The sequence below is a fragment of the Neophocaena asiaeorientalis genome, unplaced genomic scaffold (genome assembly GCF_003031525.2).
Source record: "Neophocaena asiaeorientalis asiaeorientalis breed wild unplaced genomic scaffold, Neophocaena_asiaeorientalis_V1.1 scaffold150, whole genome shotgun sequence".
Lineage (NCBI taxonomy): Eukaryota > Metazoa > Chordata > Mammalia > Artiodactyla > Phocoenidae > Neophocaena > Neophocaena asiaeorientalis.
Genome location: NW_020176571.1, coordinates 3,639,431 through 3,658,565, shown reverse-complemented (window position 1 = coordinate 3,658,565; position 19,135 = coordinate 3,639,431). Strand labels below are relative to the sequence as shown.

Sequence of the window (19,135 nt, the reverse complement as noted above, 5' to 3'; positions counted from 1 at the left end):
GAACCCTGTGCGGACTAGAGGAGGGCCAGAAGCCCCCGGTCTGAGATCAGAAGGGACCTCAGGGACCCTGTCGCCACACCCAGCCTCTTCATTTCACAGAAGAAGAAACCGAGGTTCAGAGTGGTGAAGTGACTTGTCCAGGATGGCAGGTCTGGAAGCCAGAAGTCCTCACCTGGAGGTCAGTGCTGCTAGGAGCCCTTGTGACGGGGCCAGGACAGCAGGCTGTGGCCCTGAGTAGAAACAAAGCGCTGGGAGAGACGGAGTCAGAAAGACAGAAAGAGAACCTCCCAGAGCAAAGGAGGGTCAGGAAATGGGGCGGCACTTCCTCCCTGGCCCCGCTTGAGCTGTGGTCTGGCTGCGTGACTCAGCCAGCCTTGCTGACTCTGGCCTAGGTGTGTGTGTGCATGTGTGTGTACGTGGGTGCATGCACGGGAAAGCCCTCTGACTACGTACGTCTGTCCACATACACACAGTGACCTTGCTGGGAGTCTGCCCCTGGGTTTGGTATCTGGAGAGGATACCAAGGACCCCAGATGACTTAGTTCTGAGTGGCTGCAGACAGCAGGAAAGGCCTGGAGGGCGGGGGTCCCCGGAAGGGGGAGCTGATCACAGTGCAGGAGAAGAGCCTGACTCATGAGGCGGTGAGTTCCCTGTGTCTCTGGAAGAAACCAGCATGTGGCAAAGAATCCTTATGTCAAGGCTGTGGCCTAGGAACATGACACTTGCTAGGGCAGCGCACTCCATGTAGAATTGGAACATGACACTTGCTAGGGCAGCGCACTCCGTGTAGAACTGGAACGTGACACTGGCTAGGGCAGCGCACTCCGTGTAGAACTGGAACGTGACACTGGCTAGGGCAGCGCACTCCGTGTAGAATTGGAATTATTTTATCTTGAGGGTCCAGGGTTCGTGTCCTCTTTTGGGTGACATTACCATGCGCGGCCATGTTGGGTAGTGTTTGCCCATCAGAGCTGCTCTGTGCACAGTTTTGGGGGATAGATGAGAGGCTGGTGTCTGCCCTCTGAGGTCCCCTCGCCTCTCAGTGCTGACTGGAAAGGGTGATGAACAACGTGAGTCTAGGGTGAGTTTGCAGGAGGGGGTGGTCACCTCTGCAAGGAATGGGTCAGGTGGCCCTCTGGAGGTGGCGCTTCGGCTGGGCCTTGAGGAGAAGGCTGGGTCAGGGCATTTGGGGGCAGGGACGTCTGAGCAGAGGTGGGGAGGTGGCGGTGTCTGGGGACCAGGGAAAATGCAGTGGACAGTGTGGTGCAGGATGTTGGTTGGGACGAGGTCGGGGAAGGCCTGGTGTGTCAGGCCAGGAAACTTGCACTTCTTATTCGGCCTGGGCATTTTTGGATGGGTTCTGAGAAGGGCAGTGAGGTCACTGGGGTTCAGAAGAACTTGTCATTTGGCAGCGATATTTGGGAAGCAAAGGATGCTGTGGGAGGAGAACCCGGGAAGGAGAGGAGGTGAGCAGGGCTGCAGGGTGTGCAGAGAAGGGCAGAACCAGGGATGCTGCTAAAAGGGGCCAGGGTAGGAGGAGAAACGGTCTGTTATAGGCCAGCACCCGTGGTAGGGCATTTCTACCCAGGATCCCATTTAGTCCTCCCAACAACCTTACGAAGAGATTGTCGCTACTGTCTCCACTCTGTAAAGGAGGAAACGGAGACTCAGAGAGGTCAACAACTTGTCCAAGGTCACACAGCACATGAGTGGTGGGGCAGGGACTGAAGCAGAGAAAGCTGGAATAGATCCAGTCTGGCAGCTAAATAAATGTTAGAGGCCTGAGCAGAGGAAGAGACCATGGTGATGGAGATTGGGGTTCCAGTGCTGGACAGGGAAGCCCGGGTTTGGAGCAGGGTCGGGTTTGGTGGTGATTGGAGATGTGTGATGGTCCCAAGCACCGGGATCGGGGCTGCAGTAGCTATGGCTCTGCACCCCTGCCTCGAGGCTCCCTGTCATGGGTTTGCTGAGCCCACAGACAGCTGGGGGGTAGCCGGGCTGAGGGAGTCTGGTGGGGGATCCCCCAGGGATCTGGTAAGTCAGTCGCTGAGTTCACGCCGACACAGAACATGCGTGCGTGCTGAGCCCGTGCTCAGGGCCCTCAGGCATTTGCCATTACTCCTTGGGCGAGAATTCGTTCAGGTTGTCACACTGTCCCAGGCCTTGGTTCCTTCCTGTGTTTCACCCATGAAAAGGGCTGGACAGACCCTGAAGATGTGTTTGCAGAATATTGCGGAATTCCACAAGTGCCTTTTCAGGATCCTAAGAACAGGGCCAGGCCTCTTACAGTGTCAGAGCATCTGGGTGACCTAGGGCCAAGTGTGCTCAGTTTTACAGATGGGGAAACTGAGGCTTCAGAAATCACGGTCCTTCACCAGTGGTGAGTGAGTGGCAGAGAGGGTGCCGACCCCTGAGCTCCTGGCCCTCTCCACTGCCATGCGGGGGGCAGCCTCCAGCCTCTCCCTTTATAAAATCGCCCTGGGGGGTTGTTTTCACAGACAGACCCCCGCATCGGATGGACCCTTTCCAACTGTTATTCTCTTTTTCCCCGTTAAACAATACACACTCACACCCATACACAAAATGGAAAATGATTTCCATTCACCCGTCTGGTGGTCGAGTCATGTTTGACGTCTCAGAGGGTTTCCATTTCTCTAAGGGAAAAGTGGTGAGACCTACCTAGTCTAGTCAGTGAGCCAGAAAGCATCCCATCCCCGTGTGCAGAGCCAGGGGAGTCCCCGCTAAAGTCGGCCTGTAAATAAGGTGGCACCCATAGGGAAGCAGTGGAGAGAACAGGCGGGAGACCAGGAGACAAAGGGAAGAGAAAAGGAGGAAAGGAAAACTGAGCAAGTTTCCGGCACGGGGCAGAGCTACCTTTGGGGACACACCCTCTGGGGACCTGGCTGTCTGATGCTCAGTGTGGGGCAGGGAGGTAACCAGGGGGACCTAAAAAGAGACAAGAGCTTCTCAGCCTGACCATCCATCCTGCGACCCGTTCACGTTCACGTTTGAGGGTGAAAGGCAGAGTGTTGGCAATGATGCTGGGACAACGGGCAGAAGCTAGGCTGTCCTGGGCGAATTGTCGTCCTGATGGCAGCCAGCACATCGAGCGCCAGACGCGGATCTGCTTGTTAAAGCCTCATGAGAACCCAGTGGCGTAGGCGCTGCTATCATTCCCGCTTTATAGGAAGAGTACCTGAGGAACAGAGAGGCAGAGCACCATGCCCAGGGTCACACAGCCAGTAACTGGCAGAGGCAGGATTTGCAGCAGGCTGCCCCCGAGCCGGGGCCCACACCTCACTGGCCCTGGAGGCTTGGACGCACCAACAGCTTTGGCACAGACAAGACTCCCTGTCCCTTTCCACGACTCAGCTCGTGACCTTTTGGTTCTTGTCATCCCTTCCCCGCTGTTCTCAAAGGCCGATTTAGCCTGACTTCATCTGTGGTTGAGCCCGAGGTGATGGGGAGGAAGTGCCCTGCAGGTTCTGTCCTCTGTGGCCTCTGCACCTGCTTCAGGCTGGTCTCTCCCTTTCTTGCCTTGTAACCGCTCTGCCTGTTCAGACAAGGTCACGGGGACGGATGGACTGGGTCAGACACGGGAAGACCCTCTTTTTTTTTTTTTTTTTTTACATCTTTATTGGAGTATAATTGCTTTGTGATGGTGTGTTAGTTTCTGCTCCATGACAAAGTGAATCAGCCATACATATACACATGTTCCCATATCTGGGAAGACCCTCTTGAAGGCCAGTGTGGGGAGTGGGTTGTCTGCCTGAGGGGACTCTCAGGGGCCACTGTCTGGGGGACTAGGTGACATTCAGGGGCCTCTCCCAGCTTGAGGAATATGAGCTTTTCTTTTGCGACAGATTCTTCCCTTTGTCAGTTTGTTTTGGCTCCCAGCCCTGGTTTCTCAGAGTGCCAGCGGGGTACCTTCTCCCCCGCCCGTTTGTTGACACATCCTGGTCGAGCAGCAGAGCCTGACTCTGGTGACACCCCAGCGGCTCTGGAAGATGCAGGGAGGAGGGAGCAGGCAGGTGTCCCAGGAGGCTCACATTCCAAGGGCCTCCGAACCCACTGAGCCTGTGCTGAAGGCCCTTTATTTGCATAGTAGAGCAGCCCTGTGGCTGGTTGGCTTGGCCCGGCCCTCTGCTCCCGGGACCCCTGGGTCTGTGCAGCTCCCTGTCCTGCTGGGCCGAGAGGAAAGGTGAGAAGGGCAAGACATAGTGCACACGCTGTGGGTGTGCTGAGACCTGTGGCATCCAGGATCCAACGGTGTGGACGCCCGCCTCCCAGACCTGCATTTGCATCCCTGGCCAGGGAGCTTCCTGAACCCCCTTTTCAACTCAGGGGAATAGGAGGCTGGCTCCAATGGCTGAATTACCAGGGCAGACGAGGAAAGTCTCTTATTACTGGGCGATTGGCTTATTTTCACTTTATTTACTTTAGAGATCACTCTGTGTTGAGCTCCGGGATTTGGTGAATGGATGGAGCTTTGCCACGTTGAAGCTGTGTAAACACAAACCCTTGCCCGCTGGTTTGGAAGGTTACATTGGTGCTGAGGTGGGGGAATGAGACCAGCTTCCCGCAGCGCTACCCTGATCCAACACAGAATGTCAGGAACCCCCTTCCCACCTGTGCCTTGAGGCTGGATGCACAGAAATGCACCAGGCATGGCTAAGAGCTTGGCTCCAGTGGACTCATTGGTCCTTACTACAGCCTTGCAAGATAAGTGACTATTATTATTCTCCCCATGTTATGGATGAGAAAACCAAGGCTGTGAGAGCTGGAGTAACTTGCTTGAGGTCATACGGCTCCTAAGAGGCTGAGCTGGGATTTGAACCCAGACGACCTGGCCCCAGGGTCACGGGCTCAACCCAGCCTGCCCCTCGGGATGCTGAGCGCCGGGAACAGTTCTGACTCGAACCAGCCATGTGTCCTCGGGATTCACTTTTCCGGCCGGCAGGGGCTGGGTCACCACACCAGCTCTTGTTCTTGATTGTGATCAGGTGTGCTTTTCTGTCCCCTCTTTGTGTCTTGCTGTCGCCTGATCCTGCGTCTGCCCAGGGCAAGGTACTTTATTTCTGGGGTGTGGTTGTCCTGCTACAAACGTGGCTAAGTGTGTTTCCTAGTTCTCCAGCAGGCATTCTTTCTAGCATTTTTATCTTCTGCGCTGTGTCTCTCTGGCACATTTCTTTTTTTGTTGGGGGGAGGGGTTCAGCAAGGCATTTAATTAATTAATTAGTGAACTTTTAATATTTTAATTTTATTGGAGTAAGTTGATTTACAATGTTGTGTTAGTTTCAGGTGTACAGCAAAGTGATTCAGTTATACATATATGTATATTTATATATGTATATTCATTCTTTTTTAGATTCTTTTCTCATATAGGTTATCACAGAATACTGAGTAGAGTTCCCTGTGCTATGCACTAGGCTCTTATATATAGTAGTGTGTGTTTTTTAATCCCAAGCTCCTGATTCATCCATCCCACCATGTTTCCCCTTTGGTAACCATAAGTTTGTTTTTGATATCTGTAATTCTGTTTCTGTTTTGTAAATAAGTTCATTTCTATCTCTATTTTTTAATTAGATTCCACATATGGGTGATATCATATGATATTTGTCTTTCTCTGTCTGACTTACTTCACGTCGTATGATGACCTCTAGGTCCAGCCTTGTTGCTGCAAATGGCACTATTTCGTCCTTTTCTATGGCTGAGTAGCATTCCGTTGTATATATGCACCACGTTTATCCGTTCGTCTGTCAGTGGACATTTAGGTTGTTTCTGTATCTTGCCTATTGTGAATAGTGCTGCTATGAACACTGGGGTGCACGTATCTTTTCAGATTATGGTTTTCTCCAGATATACGCCCAGCTGTCTGGCACGTTTCTTGTCGCTTGTCATTACCATCTCCGTGAACTATATTAGGCCCTGCTGTGTTGCCCTGTACTCAGATTTTGGGGGTTCATCTTTGCTCGGGGCTCGGGGTTCTGGCTTCAGTAGATGTGGTGTAATTCTGAGGATGAAGGCAGCTGGAGAAGCAGCAAGGCCCCCAACAGACTCCCACAGGGACCCCTGCAAATAAGAGAACGTATTGAGTGCCTGCCATGTGCCAGGCACGTTTTCTCCTCTAGGACTTAGCATTCCCATTTTACAGATGAGAAAACCGAGGCTCAGAGAGGTAAATCGGTCGTCTGAGTTCACACACCTAGTTCTGGTATAGACACCTCCCTCGGGGACACCCCACCACTGGCTGCCTGCAGAGAGCTGCCCTGGTGAGTGGAGGGCTCTGCTTGATACCAGAGCTCTGTTAACACACCTGTGAGATCCCCTGACTCCACACCAGCTGAGCTGCCCCAGGCACAGGCCAGTCAGAAATACAGGGGTGGGGAGGGCCAGTTAAAAAGTCTGCTCTGGAACTTCTTTTTAAGGAATGCAATTTTAATACATTGAACCACAGCTCAAATCAGAAACAAAGACACAGAAAGGAACTGCTAAGGGAAATGAATGTTAATGAAAAAAAAAAAATGACTAGGCCTCCATTATGTAACCACACATTGCAAACTAAAAATATTTTTTTAAACGCACAAGCCCTATTTACTGGAATTAGAAATAGAATCAAAAGCTCTAATTTGTACTGAATAGTGATCCTGTTACTCCACACACCACATCTGAATCTCCTGACACTGGAGGGACTAAATCAATGCGGTTTTATTGAATGTTAATGCACCCCCCCCCCCAAAAAAAACCCTCCAGAACAAAAGCAAAATGGTTGAACACTTACTGTGTGCAGTGCATTGTACTGGGAGAAAGAACAAAGGCCACAGTACTTCTTCCGACAGCATAGGAGACCCCTGCCGAGGGAGCAGGACAGACTGTACGTTCTTTAGAAGGACATGGGCTTTGGAGAGGCTTAACTAGTTAGACGAGAACAGAGCAGGGCCTGCCAGGATGGTGGAATTCAGCAAATGGGAGTGGTGGGGTCCTGGAATAATGTTCCATGGGGGCTCTTCAGTCCATCTTAGTAGACAGCGTCTGAGGACCAGTCTGCGTGGAAATTAGACCGATGAAGTTCTGCCCAGGCCGTAAGATGTGCCTTGACCCTCCCCGTATTTCTAAGGGTCACCTCCTCCTCTGGCTGGCCTCCACTGACTCAGTTTACCATCTAAAAGCTGTGAGGACCCAGGATGCGGCCCTGGACCCTCTGAACCTTCCTGTTTCCTGTGGATAGAGGTTGTCGTATAGAATCAAGCACAACTGGCCCTGCCTGGTACACGAGTGTCTGCTCTGGAGGGGGGATCTCTAGAATCTGCATGGGTGTGGGTGTGTGTTACATGGACCACGCTCCGTTAGGAAGGAGATGGTGATCGGAACCCCACGGAAGGTGCTGTGGGGCTGAGGGGGAAGCAGGTAGGCCCACCCTCAGAGACTGACTCCCTTCGTACATACTTATGCACCAGGAAAGCCAAACAAAACAGACGGCAAGGAGAAGCCAGGTGATACCCTTCTAACAATAGGCCACTGTTGATTTCTTTCCTGTCTGCTGCCTTGTCAGCCCTGGTTGGTTATAGGGCCAAAGGCAGCTTTTCACAGTTGGCCCCGTCTGTGTGCTGCTACCTCCTAGTTGGCGGAAGAGCCCTGGGAAGGGGTGGGCAGGACAGGCCATTTTTCCCCCGTGGATGGGCCAGCATGTATTTTATGATCTCATGAAACTGTGAACGCAAATTTATTTTAAAATTGTGAGTTAAGCTGGAATCCAGGGTCTATCCCTGGGGCTTGTGTGTTCCCATGCAGTATTTATAAAATAAAGAAATCATAAATATTTTGTCTGAAAGATCTTAGGCTTGCTACTGAAAAGACGAAAAGAAAACCTCTAAAGCATCAGCTCTGCAGTGCAGCCTTTTACGACGTGGAAAAGTGCTAGAGTTCTATCTCACACTTGAAGCAGAGGGAGGGATTCCTTCTTGCTAACACGTCTTATTTACTTGCTTGTTTATTAATTTTTGAAAAGATAAGAAATGAACATTTATTTCACACCTTCTAAATGCAGAATCTATGTTCTGAGCATTTATATGTGGTGGCTCATTTATTCCTCACAAAGACCTTGCTTATGTTTTTTTTGTTTTTTTTTTTTTTTTGCGGTACGCGGGCCTCTCCCCGCTGTCAAGGAAAGTCAGGCCTTAGCCATTACATTTTATTTTTTTAAAGAAACATTCTTTTATAATTGCTTTGTAAGATTTATAGGATTGCCATGCAATTTGTGCTTGTGGAAGAATTTTAGGCAGATATTTTCAAAGGTTACTCATTGATTGATTAATTGCTTCCCAAAGAGTCTATTGAATAGAACTTTATCTAGAAAATGTCTTCCTTAGCCCTTACAGTCACCCTCTCCCAGAAACCAGAACTCACCACATTCACACTCACTAGCCCTCTCCCCCAGCACTCCCTGATCAGTGAGAGTTCACACATTTCCTTCCCAGCAGAACTTTGGAACTTAAATAGACACTAGTCAGCTTGGGCGGCATTATGAGCAGCCCTTTAAGGAAGTAAGCAAACAGCTGGTCTCGGACTCCATGAAGGAAGAGTAAGAGAAAGCAAATTTAAATTTCAACAGGAACAACAAAAGCTGGACATAAATGACAGCTGTCGAATTCTGGAAGATTTCCTTAATTGGGCCTAAAAGGAGCATTGGACTAGGCAGCTATGTGTGGAATGATTTGGGTGTATTTCTGCCTAGAAGCAAAGAAGAGATTTATGACTTCTTTATTTATTTTTTAAGTTTATATGTTTTTGGATTATGAAAGTAATTTGCTCATTGTTTCAATTCAGAAAATATAGAACAACACATAGAAGATAAATATTTCTCCTAATCCTGCTACCCAGTCATAGCCACTATTAAAAGTTTGATGTATTTCCTTGCAGTTGTTTTCATATATATAAAAAATATATTTTTTCATAAATACAATATGCATAAATTTGCATCTTGATTTCTCTCATTTAGCATCCTCCCAAAGCCCTTTTTTTTTTTTTTTTTTTTTTTTTTTTTTTTTTGCGGTACGCGGGCCTCTCACTGCTGTGGCCTCTCCCGTTGTGGAGCACAGGCTCCGGACGCGCAGGCTCAGCGGCCATGGCTCACGGGCCCAGCCGCTCCGTGGCATGTGGGATCTTCCCGGACCGGGGCACGAACCCGTGTCCCCTGCAAAGGCAGGCGGACTCTCAACCACTGCGCCACCAGGGAAGCCCAACTTATGCATTTTTAAAATGAGGCTATCAAGATTCTGAGAGATTAACGTGATTCAAACTTCCCAGATAGTAAGAAATGACAGCAAGATGCGAGATAAATATGTCTGACTCCCAATTGATGTTATTTCCTCAACAACAGACTGAGAAAATCTATTTTCATTTTCTTTGTTTTTCATTCCTTCTTTAATCTCAGATCTTCCATCTAGAATCTTTCCTCCCATCTGAAATACCCCTTTAAAAAATGTCATTTAATGAGGGTCTGTTTGTGACAAACTAGACTTCTATTTATTGGAGAATGTCTTCATTTCTCTTATTCTTAGAGGACATATTCTTTAAAGCTAGAATTCTCAGATGACAGTTATTTTGGCTTAGCGTGTGGAAGGTAAGCTACGTTGTAGCCATTGAAAGGGAACGCTTTCTCCTTGGCTGCTTTTAAGAATATGTTAGCCTCTATCTTTCATGTCTCCTAAGCTCCCATATTTTTCTGAGTCTTTGTCTTTTTGGGCTGCATTTGGTTAATTTATTTTGACGTAGCTTCTAGTTCACTGCTTCTTTCTCAGGCTGTATCTACTATGCTATTAAGTCTGTCCGCAGTTTGTGATTTCAGTTATTTAATTTTTATTTCTAAAAATTCTCTTGGGTCCATTTTTTCTTGAAATCTTCTTGATTATTTCTCATGTTTTTTTTTTTTGTTGTTGTTGTTCCCTGTTCATATTTACTAGCTCGTCTTTAATTTCTTTAATTACATTATAGTCATTATTATAGTCAGAACCTGCATATCCCATTATATGAAGACATGCCTGGCCAGTGAGTTCCTTCCTTTCTTGCCAGCTCATCAATGCTTTCAGAAATATTGTTTTTTTATTTCTAAGTACTTAGCCTGCCGTAATACGGGAAATAGAAGTCCAGCATATTTATTTAGTATTGACAAAATTAGGAGAGGGAAAAGCAATCCAATGGAGGTCAGCCCTCTGGACCTAGAAGCCCACCCTGTACCTAGAGGCTTCTGGGAGCGCCCCGAACAGCTCGTGAGATAACCTCATTGAGGAGCAGTCATGGCGTGGCTCGCCCAGCGGAGACTTGTTCTGTTCAGCACCCACCTACCGAGGACGTGATGCCAGAAGGAGCATTGACCAAACAAGAGGAGGAGATTTTCAGGAGTCATTTTATCTCTGAGAGTTTCCAGGATGGATGTAGAGAGGACCAATGAGTCCAAGGCAGCCTCCACCTCTCCTCCGCCTTTGCCGCATCGAACCCCTCCATCCTCTTGATCCCACTTCTAAATAGCTTAGCATCCATTCACCTGTACCTACTCACCTGCCTCCGCCCTGGTCAGGACACACCAGCGTTTGTCTGGACTGTAATATTCCCCTAACGGGTCTCAGTGTATCCACGCCCCCTCCTCCCCCTCCTAAATTCATTCCCACAAGGAGCCCAAGTCACCTTTTAAAAATGCACGTCAGATCCTGTCTCTTGCAGCCTTTAGGTGTAGCTTCAGTGATTTCTCAGGGCTGTGTGGGTGGAGTCCCAGGTCAGCATTAAAGCCAGAGATCTCATCCCAGAGAACAAAGCTTAATCCTGCCACTTCCCTGATACCAGAGGAAGGTGAGCCTGCATCTCCCTTAGGGGCCAGGAAAACATTTCCAGGGTCCCTCCCACGAAGCCCCTCTCCTGTCTCAGTGGCCAGCGGGGGATCAGAAATCCACCCCCACCACCCTCTGGCAAGGGCCCGCACTTGCTTTGACTGGATGGGGCCCTGAGCTGAGCAGAAGGTCGCTTATTACCCTGAGTGTTGCCCAAAATTGGAATCTTTTTGGAAAGGAGGAAGGAAAAAATGAGTGATCTTAGGCAGGCAACCGGGGTCTGCTGTAAAACCTGACCCAGACCACAGCTGGTAGCTGATTTCAGAAGTCCCAGGAGGAAAACTAAGAGACTTTCAGGGCGTTCTCTGTCCTGAGATCTATAATGAGTTACTTGAAGCCAAACTGAGGACACCTTCCCTCTGTGTGTTCTGCCGGCAGGTCCCGCCCTGACCACAGCTGCCCTTCAGGAGACTGGCCTGGAGCCACGGTCGGGCCATTGGGCTGCTTGTCAAGGGTGGGGCAGTGGCGACTTGCCACCTTGCCTTGTCAGCCTGGCCTGGTGTTCCACCTGGCACTTGGCGTGGCCACGGAGAGAGCTCCAGGAGGAGCCCCGGTGCAGCAGGACCCCGGAGACCGGTATCCAGAAAAAACCCCTGGAGAGACCAGTCAAGGTGAGCTGTCCCCACCCCTGCCCACCCCGGGTGTGTAGCTGGACACGAGGCTTCTTATGGTGAGAATCAGATGGTCCTAGAGGCAGGTATGGTGCGAGCAGCCACCTGCAGGGAGGCTGGGCTGAACGAGCAGAGGTTCTGAATGATGCCACAGGAAACAGTATCTCTCGTCTTCTGTAGTCCCTCTTCAAACCTGTTGGTCAGCTTACCAAAGTGGACTCCCAGACCACGTGGCCCTGGTGTTTGCTGCGTGCCGGGTTTGTGGAGGGCTGCAGAAAAGGCTCACTGTGCCTCCAGGGCCTGACTCTCTGAACAGAAAAAGGAAGTGCGTGAGCAACCAACGTGAGAGCCTTCGCTCAAGGGTGGCAGATGAATGTCACAGACAACAGTGGGCCTCCGCGCTGGGCGAGAAGTTTGAGTTCCAGGCCAGGAGCAGGGGTGACATCTTCTAGAAGTTGTCTGCTAGCCTGACATTCTAGTTTCGCCAGTTCGGCCGAAAGGAAATACAGTAGAACATGGAGTCCGGATGGCAACACAGTGGGGTTGAGTTACGGGTGACCTATGTAGCGTCCACTGGGGGCTGAAGTCATGCTTATTCGGCCCCTGTGATGTGTGTTGTTACGTTCTATGTGTCTGTCTCAAATCTTCAGATTGTCGACTCCTTGAGGGCAGTCACAGAATACTCTACTTGTCTTATATGCTTCACGGGGTCGGCACTCAGTAATTGCATACTGTTCGATTGTCCGCTGTGTATAAAACGTGATAATGCGATAAAACGTGATCAGTCAGGGCCTAGAATTTTCATTCATTGGGCAGAGTCGCCATCAGCGTCTCCTGAGCACCTCCTGAGGTGGGAGAATGTCAGATGCCTTGGCCACTAGAGCTGGCCTGAGTGTATTCATTCCTTAGGGCTGCCCTAAGGAGTGCCGCACACCGGGTGATTGAAAACAACAGAAATGTGTTGTCTCATGGTTCTGGAGGATGGAAGTCCAAAGCCAAGGTGTCGGCAGGGCCCTGCTCCCTCTCCGACCTGCAGGGGAAGTCCTTCCTGGCTTCCTCCTTCTTCTGGCAGTCGGTTGGCAATCTTGAGCGTTTCTCGCGAGGCTTGCAGCTGCATAATACACGCTGCGCCGGCGTTGTCAGACGGGTTACCCCGTGTGTCTCTGTCTTCACGTGACTGTCTTCTTCTGAGGACCCCGGTCATATCGGGCTACCTTCTGAGGTCTTGGGATTTAGGACTTCACTGTGCCTTTTCTTGGAGATCATAATTCAACCTGGAACACTAAGTGAGCGATTTTCAGTGACAAGACGAGGACGTACACGGAGCCGGGGTGAATAGTTACTGTGTCCCTTCGTGCAGGTGGAAGGAACAGGGAGATGAATCAGTGGGCCGTGTCCTCTGTTCTCTTGGCATCCTCCAGGGAACGTGGCTGGGCCCAGTGGAACACACATGATGCTCTGGCCAGTGGAGGGACGCCATGCTTCTATCGCTGCACCTATTTTTATAGGACAAGTCAGGGGGAGGCCTCAACAGAAGGGAGCAAACAGACCATCTGGGTTCCGGTCAGCCTTAACTTTGGAGGAAGGTGGAGAAACCCAAGCTCAGAAGGGGGTGGAGAGCGGCACGCCCTTCTCCTGGGAGAACAGGAGCTCCTGGGCCCAGCCAGCTCATTGCCAGGCAACCCAGAGGGTGTTCCAGATGCCAGATTTGAACAAGCTGCTGGTCTTCAAAGCCAGTACAACTTGGACCCCTTGCTGCCAACTTTCTGCCTCCCGGTTGGGACCCGTTAGTGCAGAGGTTGTAAAACTGAGGCCAACAGGCCATGTGTAGCGTGTAGATGTGTGCTGTTCACGGTGGCTGGTGTTCACATTGTTTTTATATTATTTTTGGAGTAAGTGCTATATTCACATAGCTCAAAAACCAAATCATTATAGAAAGATATCTAGTGACCTCTTATACCAGCCTCCATATGCCCATCCTGCCCCCTCCCCAGTAACCATTTTTATTTGTTTCTTATACACCCTTCTAGACTTTCTTATTGCAAAGAAGAAGCAGTACAAACATACATTCTCCCTCCATCCCATTCTTTCGTACATAATTATAGTATACACACTCTACACGCTGTTTCACCTCGCTTTTTTCGCTTCCTTGATCTTGGCAGTCTTTCCCTATCAGTGAACCAAGAGCTTTCTCCTTCTTCACAGGGGTGTAGTATTCCGTTATATGTATCGCTATGAACTTCCCTCTAAGAACTGCTGCATCCCATAGATGCAGGAGTTTTTTGTATGGTTGTGTGTTCTGTTGTAGGGATGCATCGTCATTGATTCAACCAATCCCTGCTGAGGGACACAAGCTGTTTATAGCTGTCTGGTGTTTATTACAAGTAACGTTGCAGTGAATAAAACTGTATTTTGTCCTGTACCCGAACACGTACAACATTTTAAAATTCGGAAATATCTTTGAATGATCCAAAGGGCTGGAAACACTGGGTTCTAATGACTGTATGTTGACAGCTGGTTGGAGCGAGTGGCAGCTGTCTCTAAGGGTCCCTAGCTGGGGACCAGCCTGCCCACATCCAGCGTTTCCTCCACCCCCTCTCTGTCTCTTCCACTAAGGCTAAGTGTGGACTTTCACGGAGCACATGAGGGTGCTGCTTTTCTCATAGTAGATTAAGAAGGAAGAGAAATTGCTCTCGTCCTCATGTCTCTTCAAAATGGAAAATGAAAGCCAGGGAGGCTGTCTTTTTCCAGAAGAAAGGGAAGGGCAGACGTCTACGTGGATGTGGTTCTACTTCATCTGCACCTGATGGGTCGGCCCCTGTGTGTTATCGTCCGAGCACTTGAGCATACCCCTGCCTTGCTAGGCCCCGGCCTTCTTCTCATCTCAGAGTAGGAGGGAAGGAACTCTGCTCGCCGGTTGCTTTTGCTCTGCTTGGAGAACTTTAGCTGCTCAGAGACCAGCAGTAAAAACGAACACAACAGTCAGGAGTACTGTTCGATGACATATATCATCTCACCAGAACCCCTACTCCTGTTTTATAGACAAGAAAGCAGTAATGGAGTGAAGTCGCTTGGCCAAGGTTCATAACTTGTACACGGCAGACCTAGGACCTGACCCAAGAATTTCAGGCTCTAGAACCTGTTGTTTTAGCCGATATATTATGCTGCCTCCAAAGTCTTAGAAAAGAGGTGAGGTTTACGGTTACACCTCTCACCTCTGTGACTGTTGTCAGTGGTGGCATGGTGAGGACGGTCAGGACAAAGAGAACATCTCTGAAAATGGGTGAGATGGCGACGTGCCCCAAAGAAGGCACATAAGGAGGATGCCATTTCGTTCTCCTGACAAAGGCGATGGCTCATCCTTTGTGGTCTGTCACATTGTGTAGAGAGGAATTGGCTTCATTGCCCCTGAGGGTCTTTTATACCCAAACATCTATGGAGCACCTTGTGCACGCCAGGCCCTGTGCCTGGCGTGAGAGACGAGACGAGAGAGCCACATCCTGGTCGGAGGGGCCGAGTGAGGACACGTGGACCGAAAGCTGCAGTGCCACCTGGTACACGGATGTGTCAGGCTGGGTCCTGAATTTCTTGACAAAAGAAACAAATTCACTGTGGAGCAAGGAGGTGGGTGGTTTCCTGTCTTGGGTCCACCGTTGCCTGATGAAGGAAGGAAGCAGGGCCCGGAAGTGGAGGCTGTGAGTTAAGGTGTTGAGCCACCCTTCTGCCCGCAGCAGCCTTCGGGGAGGCTGTTGGTCCTCCTCTCCGGAGGCCGTGGGCTCCTTGAGATGACCTCGGCCAGGGTCGAGAGGCGGCCGGAAGGAAGCCTCCTTTCCGCTCGCTGTCCCCCAGCTCAGCTTTTCTCCTTCCTGGTCATTTGTTGAGCAGCTGAGCTGGGCTTACCTCCCTGTGAGGCACTTACTCTCTTCGCCAGTGAAGGACCGGCCCGGCCAGCCTGGGGGCGGGGATGGGGCCGGGAGGGCACAGTTCACAGGCCGCAGTCTGGGACTTTTGAAATCACACCCCAGCAGAAGGATCTGCAGGCCGGGGCTTCTTGTCACTGGGACGCGCCTTTCTTGGTTTTTTATTGTTGCTGTCTATCTTTCATCTCCCCCAGGTTTGCAGCATCTGTCATCTCTGTGGTTATCTTAGAACAACGGGCTGGGGGGTTGCTTTCTATTTATTCTTTCTCGAGTGTGACGCTAACCACAAGGGCCTACAGGCAGGGGGAGGCGGGGGGAGCCAGTGCCTCTTCAAACCCTGTGGTCCTCCATGTAGCTGGGGCTGGTGGTAAAACTGACAAGACCAAGCTGGTAGATGTGCCCCAGTGACCGTGAGGGCAGGGGGGATGTGGCCTGCGCTTCTGTGGACGAGCAAAGGGAGCGAGTTGCTTTCTGGGTCCAAAGGAGAATTTGGAGTCCGGAGGGAATACAGACGGCAGGCATTTCTAGGGCCACAGCTGTGTGGGCTTCTCTGTGCTGGCAGCCGGGTGGACATTCAAGAGAAGAGTCTTGTGTCCTTCTTGTCCTCAAGGAACTTAGTGACAAGGAGAGGAGATAAATAACAAGGATTTACTGTAGAGCCCAGGGAACTATTCAATATCTTGTAATGGAAAAGAATCGAAGAAAAATGAACATAGATATATACATATATACGTATATATGTATAACTGAATCCCTTTGCTATACCGCTGAAACTAACACAATACTGTAAATCAAGTAATACTTCAATCGGAAAAAAACAAAAAGAGGAGCAGGATGTACAGCTGACCTGCGCTCTTGGGCCCGTTTTCTCATTGGAGAAATGAATGAGGTTGAAGTTGGTGAGGATCCCTAATGGGGTCGGTGGAGTAGTGCCTCGCTGGGTTCCGTGAGTGGATGCATCACCTGGGGGTCTCCTTATAAAAGGAACATTCTGATGCGGTAGGTCTAGTCCAAGGCTGAAGATCCTGCATTGCCAACAGACTCCCAGGTGCTACTGCTGGTCCCAGGACCACAGTGCTTTGAGTGTTGAAGCCCCGCAGGGCATTCTGGAAGTCTGTGGGGTGGCTTTGAACTGCCATGAGACTAAGAGATGCCCTTGGCATTGACTGGGTGCGGGTTAAGGTTAGGGTTAGGGTTAGGGTACAGGTTAGGGTACAGGTTAGGGTTTAGGGTTAGGGTACAGGTTAGGGTTTGGGTTAGGGTACGGGTTAGGGTACGGGTACGGGTTAGGGTTTGGGTTAGGGTTAGGGTACGGGTTAGGGCACAGGTTAGGGTTTGGGTTAGGGTACGGGTACAGGTTAGGGTTTGGGTTAGGGTACGGGTTAGGGTTAGGGTTAGGGTTAGGGTACGGGTTAGGATTAGGGTGAGGGTTAGATTTAGGGTTAGGGTATGGGTTAGGGTACGGGTTAGGGTTAGGGTTAGGGTTAGGGTACGGGTTAGGATTAGGGTGAGGGTTAGATTTAGGGTTAGGGTATGGGTTAGGGTACGGGTTAGGGTTAGGGTTAGGGTTAGGGTACGGGTTAGGATTAGGGTGAGGGTTAGATTTAGGGTTAGGGTATGGGTTAGGGTACGAGTTAGGGTTAGGGTACGGTTTAGGGTACAGGTTAGGGTTAGGGTACGGGTACGGGTTAGGGTTAGGGTACGGGTATGGGTTAGGGTATGGGTTAGGGTTAGGGTTGGGTTAGGGTTAGGGTTGGGTTAGGGTTAGGGGTACTCTTTGTGGTTCCACGTGCAAATCGACCCCATCAGTGAAGAATTGTTACCTGCCCTGCCAAACTCAATCCAACACAACGAGAAATCACTTAGTACCTTTGACATAGTACTGTGAAACATTTTCAAAGAAGTTATGCCCAAAGCCCAGTGATGTAGGAGCTGGTTGTTTGGGGACGAGAAGCCTAGATGGAATAAGGGCAGAGCCCTGAGGTGGCTGTATAACTTCCCCACTCCACGCGTTCTGTCCAGTGGAGAGCATTTCCAAACACACATTTAACTGAAAAGGGTTTCAGCGCAACGTGGAGTTACTGCAAAGGCAAGGAAGCCTTCGTAACAGGAGATTCGAGACTCCGTCTTACGGACACAGACAGGCCAGCACGTTATTAAATTAGCAGTGAACTTCTTTATAGAAGCTGTTTCTGAAATAGTTTATAGTCTACTGTGTGTATATGTATAATCTAATCTATCTGTATACATATATATAGGGAGTTCAATGATAAGAAACCTCTTGCAAAATTCATATATTACAATGATTTTCTTTGGGGTTGCCTGTGTGTTTCACTCTGACTCTGATGTTCTCATTAGAGATCTACCAAACAACTTTTTCCGATCCATCTTCCTCTCCCCTCTCCCTAAAGGAAAAGGGTAATGTTTCCACGACTTTTTTAATGCTAAAGACTGAACAATGGGATTGACATATATACACTAATATGTATAAGATGGATAACTAATAAGAACCCGCTGTATAAAAAAATAAATAAAATAAATTCAAAAAAAAAAAAAGACTGAATATGTGTGCCTACCCCCCTCCATGGGTGGAGTTTCCAGGTTAGAGACTCGTTCTCCACGATACTTTGTTCCATGTCTCAGCACGCTAAAGTATATTACGTCATACTTGTATATAAGGCTTAGCTCATTCACAAGAATAATTTACTTTGTTTTCTCTATTTCCACACTTGTAATTTAATTTCACAGTGAGGTGATTTCCTTCCTGTTGTCAGATGCAGACAGGTAAACGGGTTTGTTGTTTCTCATCCTGACATGTCTTATTCCGTTGTCCTCTGCGCTTTTATTTCCTTGTGGTCCTTATACGGATTGTTCAGCCTAACCTTACCCATCACGAGTAGGTATAAGCATTGTCTGCCTCATTCTGGGTGCCAGGGCATGAGTACACACGAGTACTTCCTCACTGAAAAAGTTATTTTGTTATCAGTGGCATTCCCTTTTCTCCTTCAGATTACAATTAGGGTTCAGTGATGCATATGGGCCAACTGATTTATCTAGGAGTTTCATTTCCGGTGGCGAAGGGGGCGTTTCCAAGTATTTGTTATAAAAATGTGTTGATTGGAGAGGACCACGGACGAAATGATCTCGGAGGTCTCTGAGCTTCTTTGTGCAACACTGAAAAAACAATAGATGACAGGCAGTGTGATTTGTGAGTAAACTGCAAACATCCTCTCAGTGACAGCTGGTGTCACCCATGATGTCTGCTTGGGTGAGAGGCTGTGAGTCTTCGAGCCTGGGAAACTCTAAGGAACCAAACAACAAAACCTTGTTCCCCTCCCCGACCCCGCTCATCACCCTTTGACCCCACTCGGGATCATGTGAAACTGTCCCCAGATGATTCGAATGTACTGAGAGGTTCTGGTTGTCCCAACTACCAGAACCTATGAATGTGAGCCTATCAGAAAAAGGTTTTTGCAGATGTCGTTCAGCTACAGATCTCCGGGTGAGACCATCCCGATTATCCAGATGGGCCCTGAATTCAATGACAGGTGTCCTTATAAGAGACACACGGAGGAGAGACCCAGAGAGGACAAGGCCGTGTGAAGACAGAGGCAGAGCCTCTAGTGATGGAACCACAAGCCAAGGGACACCGGGAGGCGCCAGAAGCCAGAAGTAAGGAAAGGACTCTCCCTAGCGCCTTCGGAGGGAGCACGGCCCTGTG

At 49.6% G+C, this 19,135-nt stretch overlaps 1 protein-coding gene across 1 annotated transcript in view; it reads left to right on the top strand.

Moving 5' to 3' along the window:
• The window catches only part of CRACR2A (calcium release activated channel regulator 2A), a 117,078-nt gene that overhangs the window by 472 nt on the left and 97,471 nt on the right, over positions 1-19,135 (top strand). The window contains exon 2 of the mRNA XM_024733124.1: positions 11,262-11,494. The gene's annotated coding sequence lies outside the window, so the exon portion shown is untranslated. The remainder of the gene's footprint in view (positions 1-11,261; positions 11,495-19,135) is intronic.